The sequence below is a fragment of the Pongo abelii genome, chromosome 14 (assembly GCF_028885655.2).
Source record: "Pongo abelii isolate AG06213 chromosome 14, NHGRI_mPonAbe1-v2.0_pri, whole genome shotgun sequence".
Taxonomy (NCBI): domain Eukaryota; kingdom Metazoa; phylum Chordata; class Mammalia; order Primates; family Hominidae; genus Pongo; species Pongo abelii.
In genome coordinates this window covers 37,491,677-37,506,167 of record NC_071999.2, presented here as the reverse complement: position 1 = coordinate 37,506,167, position 14,491 = coordinate 37,491,677, and positions in this window count along the sequence as shown.

Genomic DNA, 14,491 nt, shown 5'->3' with positions numbered 1-14,491 from the left:
AACAGACTTCAATTTCTCCCCAGAAAATGGGTTTTTCTTTTCTATTGCATTGTCAGACTGCAAATTTTCCAAACTTTTGTGCTCTGCTTCCTTTTGAATGCTTTGCCACTTAGAAATTCCTTCCACCAGATACCCTAAATCATCTCTCCCAAGTTCAAAGTTCCACAGATCTCTAGGGCAGGGGCAAAATGCCAACAGTCTCTTTGCTAAAGCATAACAAGAGTCACCTTTGTTCCAGGTCCCAACAAATTCGTCATCTCCATCTGAGACCACCTCAACCTGGACTTTATTCTCTATATCACTATCAGCATTTTGGTCAAAGCCCTTTAACAAGTCTCTAGGAAGTTCCAAAGTTTCCCACATCTTCCCTGTCTTCCAAGCCCTCCAAATCTCTAGGAAGTTCCAAGCTTTCCCACATTTTCCTGGCTTCTTCTGAGCCCTCTAAACTGTTCCAACCTCTGCCTGTTATCCGGTTCCAAAGTCACTTCCACATTTTTGGGTACCTTTACAGCAGTGCCCCACTCCTGGTACAAATTTACTGTATTAGTCCATTCTCACACTGCTAATAAAGGCATACCTAAGACTGGGTAATTTGTAAAGGAAAGAGGTTTAATTGACTCACTGCTCAGCATAGCTGTGGCGGTCTCAGGAAACTTACAATCACGGTAGAAAGAGAAGCAAACACGTCTTTCTTCACGTGGTGGCAGCAAGGAGAAGTCCCGAGCAAAAGTAGGGAAAGCCCCTTATAAAACCATCAGGTCTCATGAGAACTCACTCACTAGCATGAGAACAGCAACACAGGGGTAACTACCCCTGTGATTCAATGACCTCCCTCTGGGTCCCTCCAATGACACGTGGGGATTACAAGAACTACAATTCAAGATGAGATTTGGGTGGGAACACAGCCAAAACATATCAGTGATAGACACAGGAGGGTTTATTATAGTATTCTGTCTACTTTTATATATGTTTGAAATAGTCTGGAGTAACTAGGTTTTTTTTACAAGTATACAGATTTTAGTTTTGGCACATCTTCCCAAACTGTTCTCCAGAAAATTTATCCCAAGTTTTACCATACGGGCAGTGTAAATCAACAACCACACACAACCAGTACTTTTTTTTTTTTTTTTTGCTTTTTTTTATTATTATTATTATACTTTAAGTTCTAGGGTACATGTGCACAGCGTGCAGGTTTGTTACATATGTATACATATGCCATGTTGGTGTGCTGCACCCGTTAACTCATCATTTACATTAAGTATATCTCCTAATGCTATCCCTCTCCCCTCCCCCCACTCCACAACAGGCCCCGGTGTGTAATGTTCCCCTTCCTGTGTCCATGTGTTCTCATTGTTCAATTCCCACCTATGAGTGAGAACATGCAGTGTTTGGTTTTCTGGCCTTGCGATAGTTTGCTCAGAATGATGGCTTCCAGCTTCATCTATGTCCCTACAAAGGACATGAACTCATCCTTTTTTTATGGCTGCATAGTATTCCATGGTGTATATGTGCCACATTTTCTTAATCCAGTCTATCTTTGATGGACATTTGGGTTGGTTCCAAGTCTTTGCTATTGTGAATAGTGCCGCAAGAAACATACGTGTGCATGTGTCTTTATAGCAGCATGATTTATAATCCTTTGGGTATATACCCAGTAATGGGATGACTGGGTCAAATGGTATTTCTAGTTCTAGATCCTTGAGGAATCGCCACACTGACTTCCACAATGGTTTAACTAGTTTACAGTCCCACCAACAGTGTAAAAGTGTTCCTATTTCTCCACATCCTCTCTAGCACCTGTTGTTTCCTGACTTTTTAAAGATCGCCATTCTAACTGGTGTGACATGGTATCTCATTGTGGTTTTGATCTGCATTTCTCTGATGACCAGTGATGATGAGCATTTTTTCCTGTGTCTATTGGCTGCATAAATGTCTTCTTCTGAGAAGCGTCTGTTCATATCCTTTGCCCACTTGATGGGGTTGTTTGATTTTTTCTTGTAAATTTGTTTAAGTTCTTTGTAGATTCTGGATATTAGCCCTTTGCCAGAAGGGTAGATTGTAAAAGCTTTCTCCCATTCTGTAGGTTGCCTGTTCACTCTGATGGTAGTTTCTTTTGCTGTGCAGAAGCTCTTTAGTTTAATTAGATCCCATTTGTTAATTTTGGCTTTTGTTGCCATTGCTTTTGGTGTTTTAGTCATGAAGTCCTTGCCCATGCCTATGTCCTGAATGGTATTACCTAGGTTTTCTTCTAGAGTTTTTATGGTTTTAGGTCTAACATTTAAGTCTTTAATCCATCTGGAATTAATTTTTGTATAAGGTGTAAGGAAGGGATCCAGTTTCAGCTTTCTACATATGACTAGTCAGTTTTCCCAATACCATTTATTAAATAGGGAATCCTTTCCCCATTTCTTCTTTTTGTCAGGTTCACACACAACCAGTATTAATGCAATTTTATAGAAACATAATTTGAGATAATGTCATCACCAAGAATTTTAATTTAAAAACCAATTAGTTTGAGCTTTTGCATAGTACAATATTATAAAGCAAAATGTAAAGATTAAAAATTATCATATGATGCCTTCATTAAAGAATACTGAGTGAGACTGGATGCGGGAGTGCAAGCCTGTAATCCCAGCACTTTGGGAGGCCGAGGTAGGCAGATCACAAGGTCAAGAGATCGAGACCATCCTGGCCAATATGGCGAAACCCCATCTCTACTAAAAATACAAAAATGAGTTGGGCATGGTGGTGCACACCTGTAATCCTAGCTACTCGGGAGGCTGAGGCAGGAGAATAGCTTGAACCTGGGTGGCGGAGGTTGCGGTGAGCTGAAATTGCACCACTGCACTCCAGCCTGATGACAGAGTGAAACTCCATCTCAAAAAAAAAAAAAAAAATCATGCTTAGTGAAATAAATCTAATTCTAATGTCTAGGGACAACCAGAAATAAATTAGAAAGAAGTATAATTACAAATATGAGTCAGCACCTCAAAGAGAACAGACCTGCCCAACATATGAGAATACAAACAGCATATCTACACACAAAGACACTGTAGGGTTGTGTAAAGAGAGTGGATTTTGATATAATACGACCTTATTGCAAATGCTACTCTATGAAACTTTCAACTACTCAGTTTAATCATCTATACAATCTAAATGATAATATTAACCACTTTTCAAAGATGTTGTGATAATTGAAATATTATATGTAAAGTTCCACATACAATTCTTGACACATTATAGTCACTTAATAAATGGAAATTAATATGAAGTTTTATAAGTGAGTAATTGTATCTTCTATAAGAAACCTCTTAAAAATAAATCAAAGGCCAGACGCAGTGGCCCATGCCTGTAATCCCAGCACTTTGGGAGGCCGAGGCAGGAGGATCTCTTAAGGTCAGGATTTCAGAACCAGCCTGGGCATAATAGCAAGACCCCATTTCTACAAAAAATTTTTTTAATTAGTCAGACATAGTGGCATGCACCTGTAGTCTCAGCTACTCAGGAGGCAGAGGCAGGAGGATCCCTTGAGCCCAGGAGTTTCAGGCTGCAGTGAATTATGATTGCAAGACTCTGTCTCTAAGGAAAATAAAAATAACAATAAACTAAGACTGGCCAGGTGCGGCAGCTAATACATTGCAGGAATGAATGAACGTGAATGACTATGGCATATTAAGGACAACTGTGATGGCATTTGTGTACTAGAAGATGATAGGAAGAACAACCATAGGCTGGACAGAGCTAGGTTAGAAATGGGACTCCAGACTTAGTAGGGATATAATCTTAGAAGATTTACTTAACCCTTTTAACCTCACATTCCTCATTTATAAAATATTTTTAACATTCTACTACAGAACTCTCTCATTTCTCTACATTGAGTAAATTCCTAAATGAAAACCTGACCAAGTGATTTCCTGGCTTTAATGGCATCCAACTTCCCTGGGGATAAAGTAGTCTCACTTAGAAACATTACAAGACCTGCTAATGATCAGGCCCTTGCTAACCAGCACAGCCTCAAATTTAATTTTCCTTCTTTTCACATGACATTCTTTCCCCCAATCCCTGATGTGGCTTCAAGTCCTTTGAAAGACCAGAGCACTAGACAGCCACTACCGAGTAATTCCAGTGGTACATGAGATGAAATGTATTCATGAACATGGTTTGAGGTGTTGCCTTCTCTGACCCCACAAGTCTGGGTCATGTGCCGTTGGTACATACTCTGATGACACCCTGTACTTCCTCCATCATAGGGCATTTGTATTAGTCAGGTTTTTCCAGAGAGACAGAATCAATAGGACGTATATACAGTCACCCCTCCACCAAATGCATATCAAAAATATTCGGAAAAAGAAAAAATACAATAACAATAATACAAATTTTTAAAATACAGTAGAACTATTTACACAACACTTACGTTGTATTAGGTATTATAAGTAATCTAGATATGATTTAAAGTATATGAATTATGTGTGTAGGTTATATGCAAATACCATATGATTTTATATAAGCGACTGAGCACCCTTGGATTTTGATATCCGCAGGGGTCCTGAAACCAATTCCCCATGGACATCAAGGGATGAAAGAAATTTATTTTAAGGAATTGGCTTACCTGATAATAAAGGAGGGCAAGTCCAAAATCTGCAAGGTAGGTGAACAGGAGGGACATCCGGGGAAGGGCTTGTGTTGTTGCAGCCCTTTGGAGGCCACCCACTGGCAGAATTTTTCTTGCTGGGAGTGAGGCGTGGGATTTGGGAGCGGTCTATCTTTTGTTCTATTCAGGTCTTGATTTCACGAGGCTCACTTATATTATGGTGGGCAATCTGCTTTACTCAAAATCCACAGATTTGAATGTTAATCTCATCCAAAAACACTCTCATAGCAACATCCAGAATAATGTTTGACCAAATATCTGGGTACTGTGGCCCAGCAAAGTTGACACCTAAAAGTAACCATCACAGCATATCACACTCCATTTTTATTGCCTATGTATTTTCCTAAGCCACTCTCTAGATTGCAGTTCTCTGAGAGCAGACTCTGTGTCTATTTTACAACATTATATATACTATAGTTTTTGCAGTGCCAGGAACATAGTAAGCACTAGATAAATATATATTAAATACATTTATGGTCAGATTTTAAGAAAATAACTTAAGTCACCTTGTGAAGAATGGGCTACAAAATAAAAGAATGGCAGCAGATCATCGATTTAGGAAGCTATTCTAATAATCCAGAACAGAAATGATGAGGGCCTGTGTCCATGTTTCATCCTGACTGAACACATAGCTGGAGTCACCCCAAAAACCACAGCAGGGGAGTACCCACAGGTGAGTGCCCAAAACCATCCTGAGATGGGTCTGGTTGGAATTCTAAAGCAAGGAGCAGCTGGGTGAAGTGGCTCACGCCTGTAATCCCAGCACTTTGGGAGGCCCAGGCAGGTGAATCACCTGAAGTCGGGAGTTCGAGACCGGCCTGACCAACGTGGAGAAACCCGCGTCTCTACTAAAATTACAAAATTAGCCAGGCATGGTGGGGCATACCTGTAATCCCAGCTGCTCAGGAGGCTGAGGCAGGAGAATCTCTTGAACCCAGGAGGTGGAGGTTGCAGTGAGCCGAGATCACGCCATTACACTCCAGCCTGAGCAACAAGAGCGAAACTCTGTCTCAAAAAAAAAAAAAAAAAAAAAGCAAAAAGCACTAGATGCCAAGGTGATCGATCCAAAGCATTTATTAGGGGAACTTAGAAACAGAAGGAGTTGCAAGCTGTCCTCGTTGGGACAGGGAGATAACGGATGTTCTCCCGAGATATGTCTGCAACTAGGGCGTTGGGCTATGGAGTTTATGTGAGAGTTTAAGGAATGTAGCTCAGGGCTAGAGCTAGTTTCTTTCAGTGTTTTGGGCAAGAACTTAGATACCTTTCTCAGTGCCTGCAAATGTTCAAGGCCCCAGCTCGGGTTCAAGCCTACAGGGGAAAACATGCAGCTGTCCAGGTCACTTTATATTTCTCAGTCAGCACAGAAAAAGAAGTGAGGGAAACTGGGGGACCATGCACCATAATAGCAGAGAAGAAAGAACAGAATTAGAAGTGATAGATTAGATGTAAGGAGTGAGCAAAAGTCTAGATGTTAAGTTTGGGGGTTGGGGAATTAGAGAGATGGTGATTGCTATGGTTTGGATATGGTTTGTTTATCCCCCACCAAATCTCATGTTGAAATTTGATCCCCAGTGTGACAGAGATAGGCAATGAGGCCTAGTGGGAGGTATTTGGATTATGGGGTGGATCCTTTACGAAGTGCTTGGTGCCTTTCTAGTGGTAGTGAGTTCTAGCTCTCACAAGACTAGATTGGTTCTCTGGGGAATGGATTAATTCCCAGAAAGTAGGTGATTATAAAGCCAATACGGGCTGGGCACGTTGTTTCATGTCTATAATCCCAACATGTTGGGAGGCCAAGGCAGGAGAATTGCTTGAACCTGGGAGGTGGAGGTTGCAGTGAGCCAAGATCACATCATTGGGCTCTAGCCTAAGCAACAAGGGCAAAACTCTGTCTCAAAAAAAAAAAAAAAAAAAAAGTTAGCCATATGTGGTGGCATGCTCTTGTAGTCCCAGCTACTTGAAAGGCTGAGGTGGGAGGATGGCTTGAGTCCAGGAGGTGAAGGTTGCAATGAGCCGACATCATGTCACTGCACTCCAGCCTGGCTGACAGAACCAGACCCTGTCTCAAATAAATAAATAAAACAAAATTAGTTGGGTGTGGTGGTGTGTGCCTATAGTCCCAGCTACTTGGGGGGCTGAGGTGGGAGGATGGCTTCAGCCCAGGAGGTTGGAAGCTGCAGTGAGCTGAGATTGCAACACTGCACTCCAGCCTGATGACAGTGAGACCTGTCTCAATCAATCAGTCAATCAATCAATTAATCAATGGTGTTGGGAAAACTGGATATCTATATACAGGATGAAATTAGACCTTCATCTCACACGATATTAAAAAATCAACTCAAAATGGATTAAGAACTTAAACATAAGACCTTAAATGGTAAAACTACTAGAAGAAAACATACGCTTAGCCAGACATGGTAGTGCACACCTGTAATCCCAGCTAATCAGGAAGCTGAGGCAGGAGGTTAACGTGAACCTGGGAGGTGGAGGTGGCAGTGAGTTGAGACTGGCCACTGCACTCCAGTCTGGGCAACAGAGCAAGATAAAAAAAGAAGAAAGAAAGAAAAGAAAGAAGGAAGGAAGGAAGGAAGGAAGGAAAGAAGGAAGGAAGGAAGGAAATGCAGGCAGCCAAGCAAAACATAAGACAAGCTCTTTGACATTCGATATAGTTTGGATGTTTGTCCCCTCCAAATCTCATATGAAATGTAATCCCCAATGCTGCAGTGGGGCCTGGAATATGGGGGTGGATCCCTCATGAATGGCTTAGCACCATACTCTTGCTGATGTGTGAGTTATTGCTCTGAGTTCATGGGAGAACCGGTTGTTTAGAAGAGCGTGGCACCACCCCCTCTCTCTCCTGCTCCATTTTTCACCATGTGATATGTTTCTCCCCTTCACCTTCACCATGATTGTAAGCTCCCTGAGGCCTTCACCAGAAGCAGATGCTAGCACCATGCTTCCGGTAGAGCCTGCAGAACCATGAGCCAAAATAAGCATCTTTTCTTTATAAATTACCCAGCCTCAGGTATTTCTTTATAACAACACAAGAACAGGCTAACACAAAATTGGTCTGTGCAATTATTTTCCTGGATATGACTCGAAAACAGACAACAAGAGCAAAAATAAACAAATGAGATTACATCAAACTAAAAAGCTTTTGCACATAAATGGAAATAACTGGGTGAAGAAACAGCCTACAGAATGAGAGAAAATATTTGCAAACCATATATCTGATAAGGGGTTATTTCTGAAATATATAAATAACTCAAACAACACCATTATGAGCAAACAATCTAACTAAAAAATGGGCAAAGATATTTCATATAAATAGACTTTCTTAGAGGATGACATACAAATGGCCAACAGGTGTATGAAACAATGCTCAGCATCACTAATGATCAGGAAAATGCAAATCAAAACAGCGATGAGATATCACCTAACACCTGTTGTAATGGCTATCATCAAAAAGACAAAAGATACAAGCAGCAAGGATGTGGAGTAAACAAAACCCTTGTACGCTGTCGGTAGGAATATAAATTAGTACAGCCATTATGGAAAACAGTATGGAGTTTTCTCAAAAAGTTAAAAATAAAGCTAACATATAAACCAGCAATTCCACTTCTGAGTATACACCCGAAGGATGTGAAATCAGTATGTCGAAGAGATATCTGCACTCTCATGTTCATTGCAGCATCATTCACAATAGCCAAGACATGAAGCCAACTTAAGTGTCCATTAGCAGATAAATGACTAAAGAAAACATGGTATATGTACACAGTGTAATAGTATTCAGCCTTTCCAAAGAAGGAAATCCAGGCTGGGCACGGTAGCTCACGCCTGCAATCCCAGAACTTTGGGAGGCCAATGCGGGTGGATCACCTGAGGTCAGGAGTTTGAGAGCAGCCTGACCAACATGGTGAAACTCCATCTCTAATAAAAATACAAAAATTAGCCTATAGAAAATGATCCTATCAATTTTGAGTGTGTAACCACTAAGGATAGAATGGCTAAAGATAAGAACTGTATATATGACATAAAGAAAAGATAGCTTCAAAATATTGGTAAACTTTAAAAAGTAATTTTAATTTCGCAAACATGAATCATTCCAAGGAGGAAAGAAAGCAGGAGGTCCCTAAAGAAACCATATGTAGGCCCAGCACAGTGGCTTATGCCTGTGATCCCAGCACTTTGGGAGGCTGAGGCGAATGCATCACAAGGTCAAGAGATCAAGACCATCCTGGCCAACATGGTGAAACCCTGTCTGTACTAAAAATAAAAAAAATTAGCTGGGAGTGATGGCGTGCACCTGTAATCTCAGCTACTCGGGAGGCTGAGGCAGGAGAATTGCTTGAACCCAGGAGGCAGAGGTTGCAGTGAGCCGAGATTGCGCCATTGCACTCCAGCTCTGGGCGACAGAGCAAGACTCTGTCTTGGAAAAAAAACAAAGACAAGGTCTTGCTCCATCACCCAAGCTACAGTGCAGCAGTGGAATCATGGCTCACTGCAGTCTCTACCCTCCCAGGCTCAAGCTATTCTCTTGCCTCAGCCTCCTAAGTAGCTGGGTCTACAGGTGCACACCAGTATGCTTGGCTAAGTTTTGTAAATTTTTTTAGAGGTGGGGTTTCACCACGTTGCACAGGCTGGTCTTGAACTCCTGGGCCCAAGTGATTCTCCCACTTTGGCCTCCCAAAGTGCTGGGATTACAGGCATGAGCCACCGTGCCCGGCCCACATAGTTTCTTAAAAAAAAAAAACAACATACATTTGGTCTCTAAAAAAAATACATATGGTTTCTTTTCTTTTTCTTTTTTTTTTTTTTTTTTTTTTTGAGTTGGAGTCTTGCTCTGTCGCCAGGTTGGAGCGCAGTGGCACAATCTCGGCTCACTGCAACCTCTGCCTCCTGGGTTCAAGCGATTCTTCTGCCTCAGCCTCCTGAGTAGCTGGGATTGCAGGTGAGCGCCACCATACCCAGCTAATTTTTGTATTTTTAGTAGAGATGGGGTTTCACTATGTTGGCCAGGATGGTCTGGATCTCTTGACATTGTGATCCGCCCACCTCGGCCTCCCAAAGTGCTGAGATTACAGGTGTGAGCCACCGCACCTGACCTACATATGGCTTCTTTAGGGACCTCCTGCTTTCTTCCTCCTTGGAATGATTCATGTTTGCAAAATTAAAATTACACTTTTTAAAGTTTAACAATACTGGGCCAGGTGTCATGACTCACTCCTGTAATCCCAGCACTTTGGGAGGCTGAGGCGGATGGATCACCTGAGGTCAGGAGTTCAAGACCAGCTGACCAACATGGAGAAACCCTGTCTCTACTAAACATACAAAGTTAGCCAGGCGTGGTGGCACATGCCTGTAATTCCAGCTACACAGGAGACGGAGGCAAGGGAATCTCTTGAACATGAGAGGTGGAGGTTGCAGTGAGCTGAGATTGAGCCATTGTACTCCAGCCTGGGCAACAAGAGAGAAACTCCATCTCAAAATAAATAAATAAATAAATAAAAGTTTACCAATACTTTGAAACCATCTTTTCTTTATATCATATATATAGTTCTTATCTTTAGCCATTCTACCCCTAGTGGTTACACACTCAAAATTGATAAGATCATTTTCTCCTGGGTTGTCATCACTTTCTGGTAATCATTTCCTCTTATTGATGACTTGGTTGTACCTTTGAAGCAAGGCCCATGGTTAAAGTTCATGTCGTTTCTTCTAGCCCTTGTTCCATTCTGATAGATAGGTGTTAAGAATGGATCCAAGCAAGGCTGGGCACTGTGGCTCACGCCTGTAATCCCAGCACTTTCAGAGGCCAAGACAGGCGGATCACGAGGTCAGGAGTTCAAGACCAGCCTGACCAACATGGTGAAACTCCGTCTCTACTGAAAATATAAAAATTAGCTGGGTGTGGTGGCAGGTGCCTGTAATCCCAGCTACTCAGGAGGCTGAGGCAGGAGAATCACTTGAACCCAGGAGGCGGAGGTTGCAGTCAGTTGCGCCACTGCACCCCGGCCTGGGCGACAGAGCAAGACTCTGTTTAAAAAAATAAAATAAAATAATGAACTCAACTCAATTTGGCCATTTGCAATTACTGTGTTTTTGTTTTTGTTTTTTCTTCCATAAGTAACCACATATATTTAGGGGTATAGGAGGGATGTAAGGATCTTAGCCACAACTTTGCTAACGGATTTATAAAGAGAGCAAATCTCAGACTAAATTCTACTACATATGCAGACATTTGTTAGCAAACTTGCATGAAACAGAGAAACAAAAATTACAAACTTGTTTTGTAAGCTCAATGAAGGCCCAGGTTTGTCCTTCAAATGTGCTAATTACAACTTGCATGAAAATTTCATTGTAACCAACACAACAGAGATGAATTCAGTTACTTTATAGATGACAGGCAATAGGAATTCTCCAAAGTAGTGGCTGATATGGTTTGGATTTGTGTCCCTGCCCAAATCCCATGTTGAATTGTCATCCCCAATGTTGAAGGAGAAGCTTAGTGGGAGGTGACTGGATCATGGGGTTGGATTTCCCCTTATTTTCTTCTGATAGTGAGTGAGTTCTCATGAGATCTGGTTGTTTAAACGTGTGTAGCACCTACCCCTTCTCCCTTTTCCTCCTTCTCCAGCCATGTAAGACATGCCTGCTTCCCCTTCTCCTTCTGCCATGATTGTAAATTTCCTGAGGCCTCCCAGCCATGCTTCCTATACAGCCTGCAGAATGTGAGTCAATTAAACCTCTTTTCTTTATGGGGGTTGTGTGAGAAAATTAACTTATGCCTTAAAACTTTTTATAATTTTATTTCATGGAATAGAATTAAATTACCCAGTCTAAGGTAGTTCTGTATAGCAATGTGAGAATGGACTAATATAGGGGCAGAATACAAACTTTATCAGAATAAAACTTCATACCACTCCAAAGATTACCCTTTTAATGCAAAGGTGAGGATTGTTTCTGTATTTCGGCATATTGACACAACTTTCTGTATATATCTACACATACATCTTGAACACCACTAATTTCATCAACAAAACCTATTTCTAGCATCCCAAATGCTAATTGCAAAACTCTTGTGTTGATCAGAGCTAAAGTGGATGTTGTAGTCACCTTTGGAATGTGGCCTTTTTTTTTTTTTTTTTTTTTGAGACAGGAATGTGGCCTTTCATTAAATGTTAGCTAACTATTGCTGAAACACATATTCCTAATTAGGGCACAAACCAGTCTTAGAGTGTAGATTTAAACAAACACACACACTGATATCACATTGTTTATGCTAGAAACTAGCATTTGGAAAAAAAAAAAAAAAAAAAAAACTACAGTCAACTTAGAATGGGTCATAAGCAAAGCCCCAGTTCATTCGTCTGCCTGCATGACTTGCATTGCGTTGTTCCCAAGATGACACCAGGTGGCATTTTGTAAATAATAAAATGATACTTTTATTTCCTTATTGTGCTTAGTGTACTTGTTTCTGAAAGTGACAGTGTGAGAAAATCCTAAGCAGAGAAGTAAGAGAGAAGTGAGGGGGAATCCTAACCAGTGGTGACAGCAAAAAAGGTGATCATGTCAGAGATGGATTGGGGCCCCCAAGGCAGAAGTCGGTTTTTCAACTTGGTCCAGGCATTGGTCAGTCCAGGAATAGATGTCCTCACAAGTACACTTTCTGGTAATAGGCATCATTTCCCCCACTCACCTTTCAGTCCCTCTTCACAGGAAAATCAAAACTTTACAATGGACACGGAGTACCATAGTTCACACAAATAAAACTATGCTAAAAATATGTGGAAGAAGAAGGCTGGGCGCGGTGGCTCATGCCTGTAATCCTAGCACTTTCAGAGGCCAAGGTAGGCAGATCACCTGAGGTCAGGAGTTTGAAACCAGACTGGCCAAACCCCATCTCTACTAAAAATACAAAAATTAGCTGAGTGAGGTGGCACGTGCCTATGATTCCAGCTACTCGGGAGGCTGAGGCAGGAGAATTGCTTGAACATGAGAGGCGGAGGTCGCAGTGAGCCAAGATCATGCCACTGCACTCCAGCCTGGGCAACAGAATGAGACTCCATCTCAAAAAATAAATATATATATATATATATATATATATATATATATATGCAATTATTTTCAGCGAACCCTAAGGGAGCTCTTTTTAAAACAAAACTATCTTGATAACAAAGCCACACAAATTTTTATCTTATTAATAAAGAAAGTCTGCTTCTGGTAACTTTTGTACCTTGAACAGGAAACTGGGTGGGGGGATTAGAAAATTAACTTATGCCATAAAACATTTTATAATTTTATTTCACGGAATGGAATTAATTCCCACAAGTTTTTATTGATTCTGTGCATGAAGCCATTTATGCTTCTAATCAGTAATTGGAGAAATAGCATATTTTTTGGCTGTTTAGCATCAAGGTCATTTGAAATTACATTTTGCAAGCAATTTTTCAGAAGAACTAGTCAATATACTTGCTTTAAAAATGTAAGTATATGGCTTTAATAAAAACTCACGTATGATTTTAATGGTTTCATTAATTTTCCATCAGTGATGCGATCTATTGATTTTTCCATTATAAAGATTTGTGCTTACTATGCTCTAAAATCTATTTTTAAAAATAATGTTTCGTTACATAAAGATGACATTTATTTTTTACAGCCTAGAAATGTGAAGCTGATTTTATCTTTTAACTAAATCATTGTCTAAAACTGCTGAGCAAAAAGTGATATGGGGATGATTTAGCAGTGTTTTTCCTATTTAAAAACTTCTATTTGGTCGAGCACAGTGGCTAACGCCTGTAATCCCAACACTTTGGGAGGCCAAGGCAGGTGGATCACTTGAGGTTAGGAGTTCAAGACCGGTCTGGCCATCATGGTGAAACCCCATCTCCACTAATAATACAAAAATTAGCCAGCATGGTGGCAGGCGCCTGTAATCTCAGCTACTAGGGAGGCTGAGGCAGGAGAATCACTTGAACCCATGAGGCAGAGGCCGCATTGAGCCGAGATGGTGCCACTGCACTCCAGACTGGGCAACAGAGTGAAACTCTGTCTCAATTAAAAAATATATATATATATATATTTAATCAAAGTGACATGCTTTCATCAGAGAAAATGTGGAAATACGGAAAAAATAAATAAGTTATACTACTTGGAGTTAGCAATGAACACCAAATCTGAGTAGATTAAGCAGAAGGGATATTACAGGAAGGATATTAGAGGACATAGAACCCAGGATCTGCTAGGGACCCAGGGTGAGAGTGAACTGATGCCAGTGTTGTGTGGGAATGGCTGGCTACAAGAACCACAGCAACAGAAACTACATCGTCAGAAAAACCCATCAGCAGTGCAATGAAGATTGCTTGCAGTAAATATCTTTGACCATACTCGTAGCCTTGGGATGTTAGATCAAGATTCAAAATACTAGGAAAATACTTAATTATCCAAATCATAGGTCATGTGCTCATACACTGGCTGTACCAGGGAGAGGAAATGGTGAATCTGACCCCTTCAGCTTTTGTTGTGGCACTGCTCCCACCAACACTGCCTACAATGGGTATTCTCTACCAGGAAAATGGTTATTCTCCACCAGGAAGATGGGTATACTGACAAGAAAGCTGGCATTGGATTGGATACTAGAAATTATCCAATTCCCGCCCCAAAAAGACAAAATCCCCTAGACAGATGTTAAAAAGTGTCATACCTAAGCTTACCACTCAAAGAAAACTTAATTATTTGGTATCTTTCTTTTTAGGACTTTTCTATGAATTTTTCTTCTACATACATAGCTTAGATCATGGAATCCAAATACAATTTCTAAAAGTCCTACTTCCTTCAAAC